The following is a 16,996-nucleotide window of genomic DNA, read 5'->3' as shown; positions in this document are numbered from 1 at the left end:
GGGCTGCGGCATGGTGTCCGCCTAGTCCGGTGTGAATTTCAGCCAGAAGGTCTCGCCCTTCCTCTTCAGAGATACACCTTTGAAGGACTCCCGTTGTGCTTTTCTTATAGAGTTCTCCCTCATGGACCTTGTAGGTTTAGATCGCCAGACTACGCAGCAGGCCTCATTATGGTCTTTGGGGAGTTCCTGCCTAAGCAAGTAGGCTAGGAACGGCTCTGTCCATGGGGCGATTACTGCCATTATGTCGTGAGTTGAGGGTGTTGTTTCGTCGGTTGGATTGCCGGTTATGTCAGATTGCTCTGCGGCTGCCTCCGGTTTTTTATTTCCGGACTCCTCTTGCCATAGTACGGATGGCTTGAACAGCCATTCCAGGAAGATATTTGGAGTGACAGCGTCGCGTTTTGCGCTGATGCGTGCCAATACGTCGGCCGCTTGGTTATTATCTCTGGATACGTGGTGGAATTCAAGTCCTTCGAACCGAGCTGACAATTTAAGGACGGCGTTGCGATAGGCTGCCATTTTTGGATCCTTGGCGTCAAAGTCTCCATTTACTTGGGATATTGCGAGGTTTGAGTCCCCGCGCACCTCTAGGCGTTGGATGCCCATGGAGATTGCCATCCGGAGGCCATGTAAGAGGGCCTCGTATTCGGCTGCGTTGTTGGAGTCCGTGTACATTATCTGAAGTACGTATTGGACTCTGTCCCCGGTTGGGGACGTTAGTATGATGCCAGCCCCCAATCCGGCCAACATTTTGGAGCCGTCGAAATGCATAATCCAATTGGAGTATGCGTCGTACTCTTTAGGGAGTTCGGCTTCAGTCCACTCAGCGACAAAGTCAGCCAAAACTTGCGACTTTATAGCTCGCCGGGGTTTGTAAGTTATGTCAAATGGTAAGAGCTCAATGGCCCATTTTGCAATCCTGCCCGTTGCGTCGCGGTTATTTATAATGTCATTTAGGGGTACTTCGGAGGCCACTGTTATTGAACACTCTTGAAAGTAGTGTCGGAGCTTCCGGGATGCCATGAACACCGCATACGCTATCTTTTGATAGTGCGGGTAACGGGACTTGCAGGGGGTTAAAACAGTGGATACGTAGTACACTGGTTTTTGAAGAGGGAATTTATGCCCTTCTGTCTCTCGTTCTACGACGAGCACCGCGCTTACTACTTGATGTGTTGCCGCGATGTATAACAACATAGGTTCGCCCAGGTTGGGCGCAGCCAGGACTAGATTCGTTGCCAATATGGCCTTTATTTCCTCGAGTCCGGCAGTGGCAGCATCCGTCCACTCGAAGTGTTCGGTGTGCCTGAGGAGGCGATAGAGGGGCAATGCCTTTTCTCCTAGGCGGGAGATAAAGCGGCTGAGAGCCGCCACGCATCCAGTAAATTTCTGGATCTGTTTGAGGTTTTTTGGAATATCCAACTGTGATATGGCTCGGATTTTGGCTGGATTTGCTTCAATTCCTCTACCGGATACAATGAAGCCCAAGAGCTTTCCGGCTGGTACGCCGAAACGCATTTTTCCGGATTCAGCTTGATGTCATATGCTCGGAGGTTGTCGAATGTGACCCTCAAGTTGTCTACTAGAGTTTCGACGTGTTTGGTTTTGATGACTACGTCGTCTATGTATGCCTCTACTGTTTTGCCGATCTGGGTAGCCAGACGTGTCTGAATCATGTGCTGATATGTTGCGCCGGCGTTTTTAAGTCTGAAGGGCATCGTGTTGAAGCAGAATGGTCCATATGGAGTAATGAACACCGTTGCGGCTTGATCCGCTTCTGCCATCTTGATTTGATGATAGCCGGAGTATGCGTCCAGGAAGCACAATGAATCGTGCCCTGCAGTGGCATGGATGATTTGGTCGATGCGGGGGAGGGGGCAGGGATCCTTTGGGCAGGCTTTATTTAGGTCTTTGAAATCGACACATAGGCGCCAGGATCTGTCCTTCTTTGGTACCATTACCAGGTTTGCTAGCCAATCCGGATGTTTGATGTCTCTGATGAATCCGGCTTCCAATAGTTTGGCTAGTTCTTCTCCCATTGCCTGTCTTTTGGGTTTGGAAAATCATCGAAGAGCCTGTTTGACTGGCTTGAACCCTTTTAGGATGTTTAGGCTATGCTCTTCCAGCCCGCGAGGGATTGCTGGCATATCTGAAGGATGCCAGGCGAAAATGTCCCAATTTTCCCGAAGGAATTCTCGCAGCGCGGCGTCTACATCAGGGTTCAACTGCGCCTCGATGGAGGCCGTCTTTGTCGGGTCCGTTGGGTGGACCTGGAATTTTATAATTTCGTCCGCTGGTTTAAAGGAGGTGGACTTGGATCTCTTATCGAGTATCACGTCGTCTCTGTGCACCGTAGCATGCAGCGCGGTGAGTTCCTCTGCCGCTAGGGCTTCGGATAGTGCCTCCAGGGCTAATGCGGCTGTTTTGTTTTCGGTGCGGAGTGCTATGTCCGGATCACTAACGAGAGTGATTATCCCACCGGGCCCAGGCATTTTGAGCTTCATGTACCTGTAATGGGGTACGGCTTGGAAAGTTGTGAACGCCTCTCGTCCTAATATAGCGTGGTATCCGCTGCTGAGCGGGGCCACTTGGAACGTGATTTCTTCGAACCTGTAATTGTTCGGCGAGCCGAACACCATATCGAGTGTGATTTTTCTGGTGCAGCATGCTTCCCGGCTAGGGATTATTCCTCTGAAGGTTGTGCTGCTTCGCTCAATGCGGCTCCAGTCTATTTCCATTTTTTGAAGAGTTTCCTCGTAAATGAGGTTCAATCCGCTGCCGCCATCCATGAGTACCTTGGTAAGTCGAAAGCCGTCCACTATTGGACTGAGGACCAATGCGGCTGGTGCTCGGGCTGTTCGGAATTTAGGTTTGTCGCTGGCGTTGAAGGTGATGGCCGCGTCGCTCCAAGGATTTGTCGTTGCTACTTGGTAGACTTCGGCAAGGCTGTGGATCGTTCATTTCCGCATATTGTTTGATGCGAAAGTCTCGAAGACTGTTGATACCGTACCGGTATTGTTGGTGTGGTTTCGCAGGGCTAGAAGCTCCTCGCCACTTTTGGCCACCTGCCGTAATATCCAACATGCACGAAGGCTATGTGTTGGGGTGACGCCCTTGGTACTGTGAATTGTACAGGGTTTGCTGAGCCATCCCTCCAGTACGGTTCCGTTCCCTTTAAGGGTCTTCTGTTTTTTGGTTCTTGTACTTGGTGCCTGAGTGTAATGCACCCTTTTGTTGCGGACTGGGGCTATGTTCGGGGCCGGATTATCCCAAAACCTATCTTCGATTTTCCGGAAACTTTCTATGGCACAGTACTTTCGTACTATGGATGCCAAGTCGGCGAAATGTGTGATTTCACGATGGCTGACGGCGTTCAAGATTCCCCTGTCCGTGCGATTGTTGCAAAAGATCGAGATTGCGTTTTCCTCTCAGCAGTCCTTTATCCGGTCCATGACCAGGAGGAATCTGGCCCAGTAATGATGTACTGTTTCGGCTGGCTCTTGCCGGATTAGAGATAGATCGCATATATCTGGATGGGCGGGCCTGAATGAGTCCGGGACCCTACCCATCTCGAGGCTCAAGGGCCGAGAAGTTTCCGAATTTGGAAGCTTGGAAAGTGGAACATTGTCCAACGAGTCCGGTCCGATGCCTGACTTTATGTTCAGTGCTTGATCGGAATCCGCTCCTCCGCGGGAATTCGGCATGGAGGGTTCGGTAGCCCGGACACGACTAGTTTTCAATATGGGAGAAGGATCGTCGCGATGTTCCTCTACCACCGTGACGTGGTAGGTAACCTGGGGAGAGTTAATCTCTCTCAGATCGGTTTTAAGCCCGATCCGATTGTAGTCTGTAGCGACTCCCAGGGCGGCGATCCGATCCAAGAGTTCGTTTACAGACGAGAGCTCTGCTGGATCTAACTGCTCGGCGAATTCCGAGTTGATGTGAAGATTGCTCTCGATAACACGAGAGGTCATCGTTGAAGTGGTGGCCGGACAGGCGGTCATAAGAAAACCTCCTAGCCGGATAGTTTGGCCGGCGGCCAAGGCTCCATCAGCAAAGATGCCGTCCTTGAAGATGGGAAGAGGCATCCTTCCTATCGGTGACGGCACAGAGGAACTCTCAATGAAAGCACCAATGTCGGTGTCAAAACCGGCGGATCTCGGGTAGGGGGTCCCGAACTGTGCGTCTAGGAGGATGGTAACAAGAGAGAAGGGACACGATGTTTTACCCAGGTTCGGGCCCTCTTGATGGAGGTAAAACCCTACGTCCTGCTTGATTGATATTGATATTGTGGATGTTTACAAGAGTGGATCTACCACGAGATCAAGGAGGCTAAACCCTAGAAGCTAGCCTATGGTATGATTGTAATGGTTGTTGTTGTGTCCTACGGACTAGAGCCATCCGGTTTATATAGACACCGGAGAGGGCTAGGGTTACATAGAGTCGGTTACAATAGTAGGAGATCTATATATCCGTATCGCCAAGCTTGCCTTCCATGCCAAGGAAACTCCCATCCAGACACGGGATGAAGTCTTCAATCTTGTATCTTCATGGTCTTGGAGTCCGGTCGATGATGATAGTCCGGCCGATGGTAGATCGGCCAATGATGGTAGTCCGGCTATCCGGACACCCCCTAATCCGGGACTCCCTCAGCCGTAGTGCTTCTTCAACCTCTGGTCTTCTTGCTCCAGCCGCCCAAACCAGCGCCGGTCGTGCCTCGTGCTCCTGCCTCCCGTGGCCGGCTGCGATGCGGCGGAGGCCTCACCGCCCCCTACTACTCCCACCGCTGGCAAGGCCATCCCTCTAATCACCCACACCCCCTGTTATTCTACGGTGATGGCAGCCTCACACCACAGCGAACCAGTGAACCCTCGTACTCCTTTACACGTGGGCATCCACTGCCGCGTCTTCCCCGGATCCGCGTCATCCCCTTCCTAGGCCTCGCCGTCGTCCACCGCCCTGGTGCTCTCGACGCGGCGTGGTCAACGTGGTCAAGGAACGGCTTCCATCGGACATGGACTGTACGTGGAGAGGATGACAGCTTGGTCCACGGCCGCAGCAAGGAAGTGCCTCCTTATTATGTGCAAAATAAGTATTCCTCTACCTGACAGCGGGGACCCACCAGACGGGCCACTGTATTTCGCGAAAAAACGATTCACCCCCTGACTGCTGGGACCCACCGGCTACATCTTCGCATGCAAGGAAGTGCGTCCGGGCCAAAAAACGATTCGCCCCCCCTGACTGCTGGGACCCACTAGCTACATCTTTGCACGCAAGGAAGTGCGTCCGGGCAAAAAAATGATTCGCCCCCCTGACTGCTGGGACCCACCAGCTACATCTTCGCAGGCAAGGAAGTGCCTGACAGTCGGGACCCACCTGGTCGAAGCGTACGTAGCGTTGTCATCCTGGTCGCGAACGTGTACGTACATACTGGTCGATGTAGAGGCGCGCACGTGTTGTAGTAGACGCGCGCACGTGTCGTAGTAGAGGTGCGCACATAGCATGTACACGTACGTACAACGGCTAGGGTGCAAGAAAGAAAATACGGCCACGTATGTGTACATACGGGCGGGGTCTCGAACGCCTGCTCGCGGATACGTAGGGCTAGGGCTCGTGTCCATGGCTGGGTCAGAACGGAGAAACAACGTCATCGTCGTGTTCATGGGGAGGCAACGGAATGCTCGTGTTCATGGGCAGGCAATGGGAATGCGTCGTGTTCATCGGGAGGCAACGGAATGCGTGGGAGCCAACCGGCTGGGTCGGAACGGAATGCGTGGTCGTGTTCATCGGGAGGGCTTGCACGGAACAGGCGATGGAAACGAGGCCTGGCGTACCGCACAACGAAGAAACAGCCTTGTGTTCGACCAGCCACGTTCGAAACGGGATTCTGTTCATCGGGAGGGGTCTGGCGTACCGCAAAACGGAGGAAACGGACCTGCTACGGTCGAAACGGGGGTCCTATTGATTGGGGGGTGTGGCGTATCGCAAAATGGATGAAACGGACCTCGTACGGTCGAAACGGAGGTCCTGTGATCAGGAGGGGTGTGGCATACCGCAAAACGGACGAAACAGACTTGTGTTGGAGCGCTATGGTCGAAACAAGGGTCCTGTTTATCGGGAGGGGTGTGGCGTACCGCAAAATGGGACTCCACGGGATACTGTTCATCTCCACTGTCGACCTCCTCCAGCCTCCACGAGCTACCGTCGACCTCCTGCAGCCTCCACGAGCTCCTGTTCATCCAGCCTCCAGCGCGCGCTACTCCACCAGCTCCTGTTCAACCACCCCTCCACGCGCACCCCTCCACCGTCTACTGTTCATCCAGCCCTCCACACCACGGGGTCCTGTTCAATCACCCCTCCACGGCCACCCTTCCACCGTCTATTGTTCATCCAACCCTCCACACCATGGGGTCATTGTGACACTCCAAAATTTTATTTGGTTTTTATCAAAAACTTTGTGGTTTTGAGGAGAGCCCTTTTTAAAGTTTTTCTTTTTCAGAAAAACCTTTCTCTTAAAAACTTCCTTTTTCCTTGGCAAGGATTTTATTTCTTTCAAACTTTGGTGGTTGATCTTTTGCAAACTTTTTCTCTATTGGTTCCCTCTAAAAATTTATTTGTTTGGGAGTTTTATTTGTTTTATTTTTTAAAGTGAAGCTCTATGAAAGTTTGGGATTTTTCTTGTCTTTAAAGCCACCCATGGCTTTGTATTTTGCCCATGAGATAAAACCTCTCCAAAACCTCCCCTCCCCCTTGTGATCAACCTAAGTTCTCTGTCCCAACTAATCCAAACTAGTTTTGGATTTTATTCTAATTATTTTTCCCTCTCAAATCAATTCTGAATATTATTTGGAGCCTGAGGGATTTTCAAAGCAAGTACACTTTTTCATTTGAGTTTTGACCTCAAACCAATTCTCCTGGATTGTCCTTTGAACCCACAACCCAGAACCATCTTGATCCACTCCTCCTCTTTTCAAATTTTTCAAAATATAGTCTCTGCAAGTTTGGACCAGATTTGCCAAATTTGGTGAAATTCATATCCACACTGCTCCAAAAATTCCACCAAAAATCATGCAGCCTACTTGAGCAAGGAGAAGCGACTCCACCAAAAATCAGCTCAAGGAAAAATCACCAGAGGCCAATTTCATTCTGTCGAACACCTTGTGGGCACTGTTACTGTTTAAAGTTCAGAAAATTCAGTTTCAGTGTCATCTTCAGTTTCGTCAGTTTCAGTCACACGGCCACAGTGCCCTTGGCACGATCCTCGCCGCCTCTTCCTCTTGTCCGAAGCTTCACACGCGTGCGTGGAGCCTTCCTAGCGTCGGTAGCACGCTGGCCCGCCCTCGCCGGCGTCTTCTGCGGCGTCGGGACCTCCCCTGGCGGCCGACAGGAGGCACACCACGGCAGAACGCCGTTCTGCGCCGCCCATCGCTCCCTGGCTCTCCGCGTGGCCTCATGCACGCCAGCGCACGCCCGTGGCACAGCCACCGTGGCCGGCAAGCACGGAACGTGCTCTCCGCCGCCGACGGGCCCGCGCCATCCCCGTTCCATTGAGCTCACCCTCAACACCCAAACCCCGGCCAGTTTAACACCAAAACGGACTCTTTGAACCTCCGTGATGACGCTCGACCCCCTAACCACCCCGACCGAGCACGGCGCCACCGTAATCACTCGCCGGTGATCCTCGTTCATGGCAACCGCCTCGGACCGCCTATATAAAGGGGCCCCGAGCTCACTCTCGTGCACGCAGCACCTCCAATTCTCACCAACACCCCGCCAGTCCACTAGGGGGACCTCGAGGAGGTCTCCTCCCCCAGCTCCGGCCGCCTCGCCCCGCCTCGGCCTCCAGCCCGATTCGTTCCGGTGAGGCCATCTCCGGCGCTCAAACCCCGCTCGTTACCCTCTCTAGCTGCCAGGAGCATAACCCCCTCTTCAATTTAACCTTTGCAGCCCTCTCCGACGAGCCCCTCGACCACCCGAGCCGCCGTCCGCCGGAGCAAAGCTCGCCGTCGACGTGGTGCTCGCCGACCGACTCCACCACCATCAACTGACGCGGAAGGGTGCCCTGAGCACGGAGGTACCCTCCGATCTCTCTGCCTCGCCGTGGATCGCCGCCGGCGACCACCGCGGCTCTCGGGTGCCGGCGAACTCTGCCGCCCCATTTGAACATTTGAACCTGACGGGTGGGACCCCACCGTCAGCCTCACTGCTCTCTCTCTCTAATCGTTTTCTGGAAGCGCCTTCGGGCAGAATGCGTCTTCTCTTTGGGTTGGCGTAGTCGCTACCGAAGCGTTTTTTGTTTTATAAACTAGCCCCTGGAAATCTTCTATTTCATTACAGATAAGTCCCTGGACAAAAACCCTTATAACTTTTAAACAGAAAAGTATTTTTGATTGATTCTTTTTCTGTTCTCTTTAAAATTTTGCCTAGTTTTTTATCAGATTTATTTGAAAAATATTTGGTTTACTTTCTGTGCACTCCTTGGTATTTACGATAGCGCATGTATTTTCTTTATACCGTAGATACCGAGGGAGGTGACGGAGCCGCGAACTTCACCGAGCTAGGCTCCGACTACTCTGAACCAGGCAAGCATGTTTGAACTTTTGATATGATGAGTGTCTTGGCATGTTTTGCATTTAGTTAGTTTCATGGCATGTTGGGAGCATACCGATGAACGTTATTTTATGTGATAATGAGGTAAGTGAGTTCGATGATCCATACGTGGATGAATGTGAATATGAATGGCCATGTGTTGGCATGAGGATGGGTACGATGGCAGTGTTGTAGCATGCCAGTCTTACGCCAGACTATGTGACTTCAGTGTCAAACCATATCGGTCCAGTACCTATCATTTCCTTCCTTGTACTACCACATGTTTTCCGCAAGGAATATGGTTTAGTAAGTTGCAAACCGCTTTCATGGTACACATCAAAAAGGAGAGGCCGTGATGATGGTTCCATGGACCTGGATTAAAGCCAGTCATCCGGTCAGGGGGCATGGGTGTTTCCGGTTGGGACCGAGAGGGGGGCACCCCTTAGAGCGCGCTTATATAAATTTGATCCCATGCTATTCGAGATTGTGATCTCCCCGTCTCAAAAGCTTTTCTTGGACGATGTCTAGGGTGATTCCTAGCATCGAGAGGTAGGATGGGTGTGTACCGGTTAGCTGTGTTTTCTTCTGAAATACCGTAAACGGGACTAGTCCTTCGTGACTACGGAAATCCGTTGGCTGTGGGAAAAATTTTGTACAAACTCTGCAGAGTCATATATTCCTCCAAATCATCTATTCCATGTCCCAATTCGTTCCATCTCATCCTAATCAATTGTCAGTTTTGATGACAGAGACTCCGGTGAATCGCATGAATGACTAAGTCCGGTTAAATGATTATTCCTGTGGATGGACTAACCCGTTTATTATCATGGATTAAATGTTTATTATGAGTATTATTTACTTGTGAATAAAAGCCCTTTCTGTGATGTCCCTCAGACGTCCGACTGTGGCATTTCTTTTAAGCCCTTTCTGTGATGTCGCTCAGACGTCCGACTGTGGCATTTCTTTTAAAGCCCTTTCTGTGATGTCGCTCAGACGTCCAACTGTGGCATTTCTTTTAAGCCCTTTCTGTGATGTCGCTCAGACGTCCGACTGTGGCATTTCTTTTAAGCCCTTTCTGGGATGTCGCTCAGACGTCCGACTGTGGCATTTCTTTTAAAGCCCTTTCTGCGATGTCGCTCAGACGTCCGACTGTGGCATTTCTTTTAAAGCCCTTTATGTGGCCTTGCTCAGACGCCCGACTGTGGCATTTCTTTTAAAGCCCTTTTTGTGGTGTCGCTAAGACGCCCGACTGTGGCATCTTTTCTTTATTTTTATTTGATCACCTTTCGAGGCGTCGCTTCAGACACCCGATCGGTCCTTATTTATGTTCTGTGGGATTTCAGGCGGACTACCGCCGTTTCCCTTTTTACTTACCCCGTTATGCCAATTTTATTTATTGTGCATTGAGAAATTAATCATGTTGCATCCATGCACGCATTTATTATATCTTACGTCCGAACTGTCTTGCGAGTACTTTCAAAGTACACACTGGCTTGTTGATTTGGCCAGATGCTGACGAAGGCGATCTCATGGATGAAGAGTTCGATAGCGAGTCCGACACTTAGAGGAGTCCCAGTCAGTCTCGTGCGACCCTAGATTTGGTCACTGTTTTATATCCGCTTCCGCTACCAAATGAATTTATCGAGCCTCACCTCGACGTTCGATGAAATGATAGACTTAGAGTCTTGCTTTTCCCTTCCCACTGTGTTTTTCCACCACCACCCTATCCATGAGTCAGTAGTATGTCTCCACACCACTGTGTCATGTCCGCCATTATGTATAATTATTGGCGTGCTTGTAATAATTTGGTTGAGCAACCGCAGTTCAACCCTGTAATATATTTTATGCTACTGGCTTATTGTATCAAGAATTGTCTAGCAGTGAAGAGGATTTCTCTCATACTGGACTTAAAAGACTGGTTTATCAATAAATATTTTTATTGGAAAACCGGTCGTGACAGCTTGGTACCAGAGCCAGGCTGACTGTAGGAAGCCACTAGGTGCGATCGCTAATTAGTTATTAGCATGACAGAGCTATTTTATGTTTTTGCAATTGTAGTCATTTTCTGTCAGTCAGCATAAATTTATGATCTGACCCTGCAGAATTTTTGCCTACTTTTGTAGATGGCCGACAACAGCTGCGAGTCTCAGACCTTCGCCAACGTGCCCGATGGGTTCGTCAAGCTTCTTTCTTTCATCGTTCAAGTCGCGATGGGGCCATCCGTGCGCCCGGTCTTTTCACTCTGCCAGCACCGAGTCAACGACAGTCGGACCATGCACCAGGCCGCGGTGCAGTTCAGGGGAGGGCGTGGTGAGTTATGCCGCTTCCGGTTCGTGGGAAGAGCCATGCCTACGGAGAGGCATGCTATGCAGATGGCAGCCCGCGAGGCGATAGCTCGTCTCAGGGATGTCCTTCCCGTGATGAAGACTCGTCGTTATCGTTATCTTCCGTGCCATGTGCCTTACACCTGTCACTACGCATACTCCTGCCCCAGAGGAGAACGAGACGAGGCTTTTGAGATGCTCATTGAGTATCTCCGGGCCGTGGAGGCAGCCTTTGACAACCTGGTGGACGACTTCGTAGCTACCCGCATGGACTCAGTCCATGGTTGTGCTGCCAACAGGAGGGAGCTCCTACCCATCGCTCCGCCACTGACTTTTGTCTCGTCATCAGCATCTGTTACGCCTACTCGTCGCCTGACTTCTACCGAAGAATTTAACCAAGTCATGGCACCCACTCCAGCGCGCACTGCACCAACCTTCGCGCCCACTCCTGTACGTGTTGCTCCGCCCCTGGCAACCGCTTCGTCCGCTCTGCGCAACACTACACATATGGAGCCCATTAGCGAGGAGGAAGTCGAGTCCCCAACCTCGCTACGCCTCGCCCTCGGCAGGGCAAGGGAGGTCGTCAACATCTCTGCCTGAGTACGCTTAGCTGCCCTGTATTGTACCGCTTTGTAAGATATGTACATAGGTTGTGGGAAGTAGCCTGTTTGCGCATCATGTAGGATCTAGAGGAGTGCACTAGCCTAAATAACATGTCAGGATTATGTACGCATATCCTGAGTGATGTACTGTATAATTACCGCCCGCGTGTAAGATATGTAATGAGCAGTCCTTCTCCGTGCGCAAGTTGATTCGTTTTTCTTAAGTAAGCTCGGGTATTTAATTATATCTGCCAGCTTATTGCGTTTATGGTTTTGTTTTGCGACTCTTTCCGCTTTTCTTAAGAGTTTTACAAAAATATTTTTTCCCAGAGTGAAAAATGTCTCGTCCTTGGACACATTCCATGCCAACTCCACCAGAGGAAATTCATGATACTAAACCCAACAATGAGTTCACTCAGGGACAGTCAAGCCAACAAGGCAGTGAATCGGCACTTTCACAAATGTGCCGCCTTTATGAACAGAGTCAGCAACAACATCGCGAGATGATGAACCAAGTCATCAACATGGGGAATCATCATGGACAGTATCAGCAACATTCCAAGTTATCTGAGCTACAGAAGACACATCCTCAAACATTTTCTCACACTGACAAGCCTCTTGAAGCCGAGGACTGGCTTCGAGATATGGAGAGGAAATTAATTATTGCAAAGTGTTCAGATCTCGAGAAAGTACTATATGCTCCACACTATCTCACAGGAGCAGCCGCATCGTGGTGGGAGAATTTTCTGCACATGCATCCCAACGAAAATGACATAACCTGGGATGATTTCAAGGAAGGTTTCCGTGGTGCACATATTCCTAAGAGTATTATGAAAATCAAGAAGAGAGAATTCGATGACCTCAAACAAAGGAACATGACAGTGTCAGATTACAACAGTCAATTTACCCTATTATCCTGCTACGCCAATGAGGAGCGCATGACTGAAATCAAGAAGATGGAGAAATTTCTTGACGGTCTGGCGCCCGCGCTTAAATGCCAACTAGTCGTGCACACTTTTCCTGATTTTAAAACACTGGTGGACAAGGCCATTACTCTGGAAAATGAGAGACGCAGTCTGGAAGATATCCACAAGCGAAAAAGGGACCAGACTAATCACACTCGCAATCACCGAAGCAAGACAGATTTTAAAAAGGGTGGGACACCCAAATTCTCATCCAATGTCTCACGCCCAATCAAGAATTTTCATGCAAGGGACAAGGAATTCACCTATCGCCCCGGCGTTACTTGTTACGCTTGTGGAGAAGAAGGGCATTATGCCAAACAGTGCCCCAAGCCAAGGAACTCAACCCCAAAGCCGAACAACGGCGGCAATAATTCAGCGCCCAAGCGAAACAATTTCAATCCCAACAATAACCACAGGAAGGGTCATCTGAACCACGTAACCAAAGAGGAGGCACAAAATGCTCCGGATATCGTACTCGGTACGTTTCCTGTCAACACAATACCTGCAATGGTTTTGTTTGATTCTGGAGCTTCTCACTCTTTCATCTCGAAAAGTTTTGCTTTGCAAAATAATTTTTCGATGCTTCCTTTGGAGAAATCCATAATCATCAAGTCCCCCGGGATTCAGCAAGTTTCTCAGAATTACTGTCAGAATGTGGTCATTGAGTTTGAAGGATTGGAGTTTTACGCAAATCTTATTGTATTGGAAAATAAAGGACTGGATGTCATCTTAGGGATGGATTGGCTAACCACCAATAAAGGTTTTATCGACTGTTTCAACAAGACTGTGATTCTCACACACCACCAAGGGAAGACAATAAGAGTATCAGCCAAGGATGGAAAAAGATCCCGGCAACCGAGATTAAATAAGGTGGACGTTTCTGAGCTAAACAAGGTTCCAGTAGTATGTGAATTTCCAGATGTATTCCCTGAAGAGCTGCCAGGCATGCCACCAGACCGAGAAATAGAATTCCGCATTGAGTTAGCACCAGGAACCACCCCCATATACAAGAAACCATACAGAATGGCACCATCTGCGTTGATCTAATTGAAGAAGCAAATAAAGGAATTACTGGAAAAAGGATACATTCGAGCCAGCTCCTCACCTTGGGGATCACCGATTTTATTTGCCAAGAAGAAGGATGGAACGCTGAGATTGTGTATTGACTATCGAGCACTTAACATGGTCACAGTCAAAAACAAATACCCGATGCCAAGGATAAACGATTTGTTTGATCAACTTGCTCAGGCCAAGGTATTCTCAAAAATTGACTTAAGGTCAGGATACCATCAATTGAAGGTACGAACGAAAGATATCCCCAAAACAGCCTTCACCTCCAGATATGGACTGTACGAGTTCACAGTGATGCCATTTGGATTAACTAACGCCCCAGCATATTTTGTTCACCTCATGAACAAAGTATTTATGAAGTTTATGGACAAATTCATCGTGGTATTCATCGACGATATTCTGGTATACTCCAAAACACCAGAAGAGCACGCAGAACATCTCAGGATTGTACTAGGAGAGCTAAGGAAACACCAATTGTATGCCAAGTTCAGCAAGTGCGAATTTTGGCTAAGACAAGTAGGTTTTCTAGGCCACGTGCTGACTCAAGACGGTATAGCAGTGGACCCAGAGAAAGTCAAGGCCGTACTTGACTGGAAGTCACCAGTCAGCGTAACGGACATACGAAGTTTCTTGGGAATGGCAGGATATTACCGCAGATTTATTGAAGGATTTTCCACCATATCCAAGCCTATGACACAGTTACTCAAGAAAGATAAGAAGTTTGAGTGGACAGAAGCCTGCGAGAAAAGTTTCCAAGAGCTAAAGAGGAAATTGACAACAGCACCGGTATTAATTGTACCCGATATGCACAAGAATTTTGAAGTATTTTGTGACGCGTCCAGAAAGGGTCTCGGATGCGTGTTGATGCAAGAAGGCAAGGTTGTCGCCTACGCTTCAAGGCAACTTCGCAAGCACGAGGAAAATTATCCCACTCATGACTTAGAAATGGCAGCAGTTATCCATGCACTCAAGGAATGGAGGCATTTCCTACTTGGGAATCGATGTGAAATATATACGGATCACAAAAGCCTCAAATACTTTTTTACGCAGCCAGAACTAAATTTACGGCAACGCCGCTGGTTAGAATTGGTAAAGGATTATGATGTTGGTATCCATTACCATCCAGGGAAAGCAAACATAGTGGCCGATGCCCTGAGTCGGAACCCCAGCTCCGACGGAAACTATCTGCACAGCTTGAGACCCGAATTCCATCAAGAATTTGCCAAGCTCAACTTGATAATGGTAGCAGAAGGCACCATATCAAACTTGGAAATACAACCACACCTTGTGGAGAAAATTAAAGAGGCTTAGTCCGGTCACCCCAGCATTGAAGGAATTAAAAGGAAGTTGAGTATGGGCAAGGCCTCGGAATTCGTCATAGACAATGAAGGAATATTATGGTACGGAGAAAGGCTATGCGTGCCAAACATAGAAGACCTTAAACAGCAAATTTTAGCTGAAGCACACACCACTCCATATTCGATCCACCCTGGAGGAACCAAAATGTATAAGGATATTCAGGAAAGATTTTGGTGGCACGGTATGAAGAGGGACATAGCCGCCTTCATTGCATGTTGCGACTCATGTCAACGCATAAAAGCTGAACATCAGAGACCAGCCGGACTACTGCAACCTAACAAAATACCTGAGTGGAAATGGGATGAAATAGGGATGGATTTTATTGTCGGATTACCTCGGTCACGACACGGGAATGATGCCATATGGGTCATCACTGACAGGTTGACCAAAGTGGCACACTTTATTCCAGTGAAGACAACCTACACCACTCAGAGGCTTGCCAGGATTTATCTTTCCCGCATAGTCTGTCTGCACGGTGTCCCGAAGACTATAATTTCCGACAGAGGCACTCAGTTCGTCTCAAGATTTTGGGAGCATTTACAACAGGCTCTGGGAACCCAACTAGCCTTCAGTACCGCATACCATCCACAGACTGATGGACAAACAGAACGCGTAAACCAGGTTTTAGAAGACATGCTGAGAGCATGCGTCCTCACCTATGGAACCAGTTGGGAGGACAGCCTGCCATATGCCGAGTTCGCATACAACAACAGCTACCAGGCCAGCCAGCAAATGGCTCCTTTCGAAGCCCTATACGGAAGAAGATGTCGTACCCCGTTAAATTGGTCAGAGACCGGAGACAGCCGCATCTTCGGGCCAGATATGCTCAGAGAAGCCGAGGAAAAAGTCAAGCTAATCAGGGACCGACTTAAGACCGCTCAAAGTCGACAGAAAAGTTATTATGATCAGAAACATCGTAGGGTCAGCTTCGAACCCGGTGAGTTCGTATATTTTGAGAGTATCCCCGATGAGAGGATTGCAACGGTTTAAGATTAAAGGAAAATTAGCACCAAGATTCATTGGACCATTTTGCATAGTGGCACGAAGAGGCACTGTAGCCTACCAGCTAGACTTACCCGAAGAATTGTCCGACATTCACGACGTGTTCCACGTCTCTCAATTAAGGAAGTGCGTAAGCAACCCAGGGAAACAAGTATCCCATGAGAACATTGACGTACAGCCAGACCTCACTTATCGAGAACGTCCCATAAGAATATTAGAGGAGTCTGAAAGGAGGACCCGACAGAAAACCATCAAGTTTTTCAAAGTCCAGTGGAGCAATCACACCGACATTGAAGTAACTTGGGAAAGCGAGGATTTTCTTCGGACAGAGCATCCACACTTATTTAAGGATCAGCTGAAATCTCGGGGACGAGATTTTTCCTAAGGGGGTAGGTGTTGTGACACTCCAAAATTTTATTTGGTTTTTATCAAAAACTTTGTGGTTTTGAGGAGAGCCCTTTTTAAAGTTTTTCTTTTTCAGAAAAACCTTTCTCTTAAAAACTTCCTTTTGCCTTGGCAAGGATTTTATTTCTTTCAAACTTTGGTGGTTGATCTTTTGCAAACTTTTTCTCTGTTGGTTCCCTCTAAAAATTTATTTGTTTGGGAGTTTTATTTGTTTTATTTTTTAAAGTGAAGCTCTATGAAAGTTTGGGATTTTTCTTGTCTTTGAAGCCACCCATGGCTTTGTATTTTGCCCATGAGATAAAACCTCTCCAAACCCTCCCCTCCCCCTTGTGATCGACCTAAGTTCTCTGTCCCAACTAATCCAAACTAGTTTTGGATTTTATTCTAATTATTTTTCCCTCTCAAATCAATTCTGAATATTATTTGGAGCCTGAGGGATTTTCAAAGCAAGTACACTTTTTCATTTGAGTTTTGACCTCAAACCAATTCTCCTGGATTGTCCTTTGAACCCACAACCCAGAACCATCTTGATCCACTCCTCCTCTTTTCAAATTTTTCAAAATACAGTCTCTGCAAGTTTGGACCAGATTTGCCAAATTTGGTGAAATTCATATCCACACTACTCCAAAAATTCCACCAAAAATCATGCAGCCTACTTGAGCAAGGAGAAGCCACTCCA

This window comes from Triticum dicoccoides, chromosome 6B, assembly GCF_002162155.2.
Source record: "Triticum dicoccoides isolate Atlit2015 ecotype Zavitan chromosome 6B, WEW_v2.0, whole genome shotgun sequence".
Taxonomy (NCBI): Eukaryota; Viridiplantae; Streptophyta; class Magnoliopsida; order Poales; family Poaceae; genus Triticum; species Triticum dicoccoides.
Note: the sequence above shows the minus strand (reverse complement) of the source record.